This window comes from Tamandua tetradactyla, chromosome 4 (genome assembly GCF_023851605.1).
Source record: "Tamandua tetradactyla isolate mTamTet1 chromosome 4, mTamTet1.pri, whole genome shotgun sequence".
Lineage (NCBI taxonomy): Eukaryota > Metazoa > Chordata > Mammalia > Pilosa > Myrmecophagidae > Tamandua > Tamandua tetradactyla.
Window position 1 is genome coordinate 83,535,628 of NC_135330.1, and position 8,901 is coordinate 83,544,528.

Genomic DNA, 8,901 nt, shown 5'->3' on the forward strand with positions numbered 1-8,901 from the left:
TACAGTAGTTACAGAGTTTTAACTGTCATTTCTAAATTTTGGATGCTGTTCTTTTTGCATAAAACCTGGCAGTTCCCTGGAACTTTGGGTTTCCATGGGACACTTGGGATGCAGACTCAGAGTTCTGCAGTTCTGAAAATCAGCATTACTCCATACAACAAGTGTTAAAGAAGCTAAAATAGAAATCAGACTCCAATTAAAGGTGTGTATGTAATGGACCTGGTTAGGACCAAGGTAAATCACAATACAATGTAAAGTATGGTTGTCTGTACTTTAATACTTCAACCTCTGTGGGAGTCCAAAGGAAGAGATGCTAATTTGGTCCAGAATTTAAATTTAAACTTTCTGAGGACACAATCTAATGTAATCTGTCTGGTCAATTTATTTAAGCAGTCTAATTACATGAAACCTAAAAAAGGGAATAAAATCTCATCATTCTTTTCAAGCCAATGTACTACCTGGATAGATTCCAGAGTATTTTGGGTAGAAATTTTTAAAGTATTTGCAAAATCTCCTGAGGGATTGGGAAAATATGTGGATTTATTTTACTTCCCAACTGGGGAAATCCTGATATTCTTTCAGGCATAAAGGACACCTAGTTTAATACAGCAGGCTTTCCATCTGGAGGCTTGTCCTTATGAAACTTATTTCTGCAGTGGGGAATCTAGATCAACATGTAATAATGCTTCAGTGTCATCCCCATTGAACCTGTTTTGTTTTGTTATTTAGATGTGGCCTCTCTTTAAGCCAACTCTGCAAATAAACTCACTACCCTCTCCCATAGGTAGGACAAAACTCTGAGGGGTATAAGTCTTATTGGAAACATGGAAAATAATTCCCAGGGATGATTCTGGCCCTGCCATTGTGGGAATGAGAATGATCAAAAGAGGGAATAGAAATTTAGCACAATGAAATTTCTTTATCTAAGAGATTTCAAATGAAGTCCAGGTGTGGTTCCAAAGGGTACTCTTAAGCAAATTTTAGCCAGATATTTCAAATTACCACACTATTCCATACTCCAACAACAGCATTCCTGAAAACCCTATCGAATTCCTTAGGCTCTAAGTCTCCGTAAAAGTTTTTCTTACTAAGTTTATTTTCTCAGAAATTTAAGGCCCCCAAGTAGCTCATAGGCCAAATAAGTCCTGAAACCCAGAGGTACCACTCTCTCCAAGAACAGCAACCAGGTTCATTTTTCTATCCCAGATGGTGAACACCTCTTTAGAGAATTGAAAAGTCAAAATTGTCACAGTCCAGATATCCCTGAAGATTGAGAAAGATAAAACGAGAGGAAAGAGGTTTAAATAAGAAATTAGGATTGAAAAAACGACTGAAACTACTGACTCATTATATAAATCTCTCTTTTTAGAGCCTATTGTTTTAGAATATCTAGAAGAAAATACCTGAAGTTTTTGAACTCTAATCTAGTAGAGCTCTACTGTAATCTTGATACTAATTGTATAACTATATTACACACACAAAAATGTCAGTTGCCATGCTTGTATGGGTCTACTTCTGTGTATTTTATTTTGTTCCACTGATATATATACCAGGACATTGTAGTATTGGCATATATAAATATATACACATATATGTCCTAGTTAGCCTATTTCTGTTGTAGGTCTTAAAATTGGGTAGATTACAATACTAGTGTTCAATAAGAATGAGGGTTAAGGGGTATGGATCTTTAGGGCTTTCTTTTCATTTAATTTTATGGGGTAATGCATAATTTCTAAAAATGATCAAGTTGATGCATACACAGCTATGTGATGATACAGTGAACAATTGTTTGCATACTTTGGATGTTTGGATGGATTTTATGGTGTGTGAATATTTTCAATAAAATATATAAAAATTTTTAAATATTCCCATTTACACTGTGAATACCAATAGAAAAGATCTTATAAAGCTTTTTAAAAAGTAGGAATTAGAATTATTAAATAGTCCCTAGACAATTTCTAATTTTCATCTTAAGTATTCCTGTAATATGAAACTTTTCCCAAACACTATAGCATAATTAATCTAGCACCTTGAAAACTATTCAATTTCTTCCAATTATGCTAATTCACAAACAACATTGTTATAGTTTTACATGTATTATTCATTGAGCAGACATGATGCTGGGTTCATAAATTATTCCTCAACTTTAATTACTCAGAAAACATGAAGGAATCTGTGTTAATGGGTAATCAGTATACAGATTGAACAGAATAGGAATACAAATCTTATCCTAATAATGCAATATATTCAGACTTACAGTTTACATTGAATCATTTCATATTTAATTTCTACAAAATCTCTAAGAAAATCACAGTTCTCTGCTGTATGATAATGGTGGTATCATATACCGCTTCTGCTATAAAGCTGTTCACACTGTAACTCAAACAGTTAGGCAAGTAAAATCAAAGCAAAGAAAAAAATCCTTGGAATGGAATACAATCAACACTGAAAGAAAGATAAGAAGTGAAAGAATGAAGGACAGGAGGGAGAAAAGGAAGGAGCAACAGAGGGAGGGAGTGACAGAGCGAGAGAGAGGGAGGGAGGAAGTAAAAAGAAGGGAGGAGAGAGGAAGAAAGAAAAGAATCACAAGCCAAGAACTCTTATACATATTTTCATAAAAAATACTAACCGTAATATTAGAAAAGTACAAATGGTTTCAATATCATAAATCCACTAAATCTGTGCCTAACATTGCCATGAGTTTTTATCATGGGATACTTTGATTTCATATATTTTCCCCTTCTTAATACATAAAGGGTAGCAAAAAATTATACCTCCATTTTCTAAAATGAAGACTACTCACAATCCTCTTTCTCAGAAGTCCTTCAAAGAAAAAGATAAATGGGATACTGATGATTTTGTCCCTTTAATTGAAGCTCTTTTATTTATTTTCCTCAGGAACACAGTAAAATAACTCTGTTTTATTTAGTTAATGAACTTACAGTTCTAAATTGACCTGATGGAAGTCATTGCTAGTCAGTTAGGTTTGAATATTTGCAGTAATTTTTAATCAATAATGTGTTATGTCAAAAACTAAGTATTTTAAAAGGAATTTCCTAGGAGTTTCATATTACTTTTTAAACAAGTGTTTCTTTATAAATGCTGATTTCTTCATTGATGGTAAGATGCAAAGAAAAACATGTGTCTAATGACTTTTTCAGTAATTTTTTACTGTCCCAAAATTATTTCAAAACGGTCCCAATAATTTGATAATTTGGATATATTTATTATATTATAATCAATAATGTATTTCAGAGTATACATTTCAAAATGTTCATAGGTCATTATGTCACTAAACTTAGAATAGGAAAACAGGAAGTTATAATTGCTGCTTGAAGTGTTGTTTAAATATCAACTTATTAGAGACTTTTCTTAATATTCTGCAAATATTTGGGTTTCTGATTTTTTGATACTTAAGACATTATAAACTCAGAATACCACCTAAAATGTAATTACTATTTTAGTAGAAAATTATAATTCTCACTTTATGGATAGGGATGAAATTATTTCTGTGTTACCAAGTTTTAACTGATATTCTACTGAAACTAAATTTTAAACCATTTAAATTTAAAGACATTTAAAATGACTAATACCCTTCTGAAATATGTTTTTCTTTCAAGACAAATAGTGATCTTTTAATAGAAAATAATTTCTCTCCTGTGGGAATTTACTGTCTTTCATATGACTTTAATTCATATAACACATTATACTTGCCATTGAAATATTTTGGAAAGCAACCAAAAAATCACGGGCCATAATTTTCCTTTTCAACAATGTGTTACTCTACAATACTTTCAGGTACTTTATATATTTTGTGACTTTGTTTTTTTTTTATTTAAGTATCTGAAATTATCGTGTCTTAATACTTATTCTGTAGTGCTTTAAAAATGTCTTTAGTAGACTGTGAATCTTCAGAGTCAGTCCAATATGGCTGGCAAATTTCATATAGACTCAAGAGTTACAGCAATTACTTGATCTTTATAAAGATAACTTTTTTACTTGTTTATGATGGACCTATGTCGAGAAATTAAAGATGGTTCAATAATAATAGAATTTATAATATGTATAAAGTATGTGAAAGGAAATGTCAATACCAGCGCAGCAGAGTATTGTGACACACAAATTTGCTTCTAAAAGTTTTTTGTAATTTTAGCTCTTATTTGTAGTTCTATGATTGAATTTTAGTTTAGTTAATTTTTTATTGTGTGACATAGGATTATAAATTCATATTTTTATGTATATAACCAGTTATCCCATCACATTTTACTGAAAAGTCTATCATTTCCTTATTAAATTGCCATGGAATCATGCTGAATATCCTTTGACATGAATGCACAAATGGACTTTCCATTTGTTTTCATTAATATATGCATTATATTATGCCAATATTATACTCTGCAGATTACTGTAGCTCTTTTGAAGTTTTATATCAGGAAGTGTGAGTCCTCCTCTTTTTCTTTTTCATGCATAGATCCTTGCATGTGGTTAAATGTTAGGGATATCTTGTCAATTTCTGCAAAAAAAATGCAAGCTGAGATTGGAACTTTGATTATTAGAATCTATAGGTCTTACGGGGGAGAGTTACCATTCAATAATAACGAGTTTCCCAAACCTGGAAAGTGAAATGTCTGTCCACCTGTGTCCTTCAGGTTGGGCAGGTGGCAGGAGTCAGTGCCTCCAGTTTCTGCCTTGTCCTGAGTGGGTGGTAGTGGGGTGGCCTGTGATGGTTTGCATGGAGAAGCAGCTGGCTGGCATGGGGCTTCTGGATGAACCGGTCCCACTGACAGCTGCCAGAGACTCTGAGGTGAGCCAGAGACTGTGGTCTCACTTGGGTGCAGGAAGGAATTTTTGTAGAAAACAGCTGGCAGATTGTTGGAAGATACACTGACATTGATTTGCTGAACAACAGCTTGCAGATTGCAGGCCTCAGCTTACCTCTTCCTCCCAAAAACCTGATTGGTAACATTGACCATGAATTCATAACTGAGAAGCAGAAAGGTCTTCAGAAATATCTTAACATTATCACCACAAATCATATGTTGTTCAATTGTAAATCTGGTTAAGAAGTTTGAACCAAACAACTATTCTGCAAACTATACTGAGATTGCCTTACAACATGTTTCCATATTCTTCCAATCAGAACCAAAGTGAGAGGTAGTAGAATTATTGAAAGGTGTATGTTGGAGGAGGATAAGGAAGAAATATTTCTTGATGAAGATTTAAAATAAGCTAAAATATTTAAAATAAAGTAGAGTTAAGCTGGGCTGACCTTGGCCCTGACAAGGACTTATTAGGTAAAGATTTTCAGTGTCTAATGAAACTTCTTCCTTCCTGTTTCCACCCTTACATCTATCAGGGTACCTTTGCCACAGTTAATGAATCCTCAGCATTGCTAATTAGAATGTTAAATGAAAAAGGAACTTTGAAGGACCTGATCTGCTGACAGAACCAAAAGGTCCTTTCTTAAGAAGTATTGCAACTCTAAGAAGATTCAGGGTCTTGAACTCCAGTAAATGAAAACCTATGGGCAGCAAATATTAGAGGGACTAAAGTTTCTATTTGAGAAGGGATTCCCTTTCTAAATGCCTCCAACATAATGCTAGATGGAGACACTTGTCAGTTTCTAGACCTTGAGAATTCCTACTGGGCCTCTCTTCCTTCTACCTATCTTATTTCTGACAATTCAGGAAAATCAGTACATTGGAAAGTGTAGACATCCATTGCTTTGGTCACTTTTTGTACAAAATGACATAGAGCTGGCCACCAGACTCAGTGCCTTCAGACTCCTTCGTTCCTGAACCACCATGGCTGCAGTGGCCGTGTTGGAATCTACGCTGTCTTGTGAGCATGTAAAAATGGCATGCCTGCAATCTCCTGCTCTTGCAGATGCCATTGGTCAATGGTGTTTGACTAAACACTTCTGAAAAGCCACAGTTTAAGATTCCTACAAAATTAAATGAGGCATTGAGAGCTGCCAAAGAATGTACAGAAAAGAGACAAATTGAAGAACAGAAATGGATCCACCAGCATCAGAGACTGACGAGCTCAGTCGTACCATGGACGTGAGACAGAAAGGAAAAGAGAAATGTTTTAGCTCAAAAGAAATCAAATGATCTCCAATGAGAACAGTGAGGAACATTCAGCAAAACACAACCCAATTGATTCAGGATCTGGGGCCAGTCCACCTCTCACAACCATGTCATCACGGGGCCCCACCCTTTATGGCAGAGATATCTGCATTACCTCTTCCTCCTCTGCCTCCACCTCCATGATGAGCAGCTCACTTGCCCCTGTGAGCACAGCGGCACCTCACAGCTGCCAGCCCAGGTTTGGATGCTGTGAGATGAGAGCCCTTGCTTAGCTCCATCCAGATTTTCCAAAAAGGAACTTTGAAGAAAGCTGAATCCTGTGATCCCAGTGCTCAGTGTCTCAGCTGAAGCTTCCTGTTTATACTTAGAGAGGGGAAAAGATCTTTTTTCTCCCTTCTGCCCCCAACCATCCTCTTCTTGGATGAATTATTGCTGAGCCAGTACAACCACATGTTGTTTGGCAAATGCTCATGCAAGAGACTTTTCAGGAGGGAAATAATTCTTCAGTAGAAGAAAGTGGGCTGGTATTGCTGTCTTAAAGAGATATTTGCTCCTTTGTTATCATTTCAAAGAAGTCTTATTCATCCTATTATGGGCATCTTTCTGGGGCAGCAGTATATTGCAGTCAATATTTGCACCAAGTGAAGGAAATGAACCAAAACAAGAACAAGGACAGATTTGAGTTACAGCAGTGAGTGGCTTTGGTGTTACGTTCTCTCTTACCCTATCAGACAGCTCCTTGAAATATTCTTCTCATATTTCATTTCGCTAATCTAAAACAGCTTGTGATTATTTAACTCTCATTTTAAATTTCATCTTATACATTAACATTGCAGCCAAAAGCAAAGATAGATTGCTGAGGTCAGAAAAGCAACTCAAGTTCTTAAATTTCCCTTCAGATAGAACAGGGAAAATATGCAGCACTCTTAAGTTTTATCAAGAATGTCATCGTGGTTATAGAACCAGCAACTAAAGCTAGTCTAGAACTATAATTATTTTTAGTTAGAATATATTGAAGCAGACAAACACAATAAGTTCAGAATAAGCTCTTGCCAATTAGAGGAGCTTCTAGTTCTCAGAATTTAAAGTTTGTGTGATGTGGGAGGTCATTATTACAAGACAAGCAAATGTGACATCTATAGAAATCTATTCTGTTTTTTGAAAGATCTATCTGAATATCTCATTTTAATGTTAGTTATCTATATAAAAGATACTTTATCCTATGATTTTCTTAAAACCTTAAACAAATTGCACTTTAAATGACTATAAGTAATCCATTTAAAATACAAGTATACATGTCAGTATTGGTTTCTATGCAGAGAATGTCATTGTGTGTAGTTTCATGTAATTTGTGATACATGTTCTTCATTTTTGGATTATTCTTTGCTAATTGCAGTGATTTATTGCAGATGATTTTAATTTCTTTACTGATATATAATTCTCATGTAACCAAAACGACATATTTAAAATGCACAATTTAATGGTTTTAGATTATTCATAGAGATGTGTAAGCATCACCACTGACCCTCCTCCAAGTCCCAGGTGACACATGTATACTTTTGCTGCTATAGATTTGCTTATGGTGGACTTTTTACATACTTTTAATCATGGTAATTTTTTGACTGACTTCTTTCACTTAGCATAATACATTGAATTTTCATCATGTTGTAGCATGTATCATAACTTCATTCCATTGTTATGGAGGAATAACATTCCTTAATATAGTTACACTATATTGTTATTTACTCATCAAATGATGAGCATAAAATTATCTCCATATTGCAGCTGACATAGATAATGCTTCTATAAACATAATTGTACAAGTTTTTGTGCATCCTGATATATTTTTGTTCCTCTTAGACATACACCAAGTGGTGGCATTTCTGGATAATTAGTTAAATCAATATTTAATACTGTAGGAAACTGCCAACATTCTTTCCAATGTGGCTACTTTTTACATCCACACCGGGAATATATGAAGTTCCTAATTATTTCAAATACTTTTCAACAATTGTAATTATCTGTTTTGTTGGTTATCTTATTTCTGGTGGGTGTGACGTACTATACACTGTGGTTTTCCTTTGTAATTCCCTAATGTCTAATGATGCTAGAATATTTTCATGTGCTTATTTGCAGAGAAATATCCTTATTTTCATCCTGATCTTAAATGCAAAAATTCAGTCTTTCACCACTAACTACTTGTTTTTGTTTGCTAAAGTTGTTGGAATTCAATATACCAAAAATGGTTTGGCTTTTACAATGAGAACTTATTAGTTTACAAATTTACAGTTCTAAGATAATGAAGATGTCTAAATTAAGGCATCAAGAGGAAGATACCATCTGAAGAATTAAGGTCTCAAGAGGAACACATCAAGAGGAAGATATCTTCTGTGAAGAATGACCACTGACATCTGGGATACCTTTGTCACCTGGGAAGGCACATGGCTGATGTCTGCTAGTACTTTTCTCCCACATTTCATTACTTTCAGCTGCTGGTTCCAATAGCCTCCTCTCTGAGCTTCTATGGATGCTCTCTTAGCATCTCTGGGACTTTTCTCTATCAGCTCCTCAGGAGCGTTAGTTCTGTAATCTCTCTCTGAATGTTTCTTTCTCATCTCTCTCAGCTTTTCCTGTCCTTTTATCCTTTCATAAAGGACTCCAGTAAAGGATTAAGACCCACTTTGAGTTTTGTGTGTTGTACCTCAATTGAAAGAAGCTAATGAAGAAGTTCCACTCACAATAGCTTTGCACTCAAATGAATGGATTTTTTACATAGCTTCAAACCAGCAAAATTCATCCTCTGGACACCAAA

General features: G+C 34.7%; 1 pseudogene; it reads left to right on the forward strand.

Annotated features, from left to right (window-relative positions):
* Positions 1-4,723: 4,723 nt before the first annotated feature.
* On the forward strand, positions 4,724-6,556 carry LOC143679103 (PX domain-containing protein kinase-like protein pseudogene; annotated as a pseudogene).
* The last annotated feature ends 2,345 nt before the right edge of the window (positions 6,557-8,901 follow it).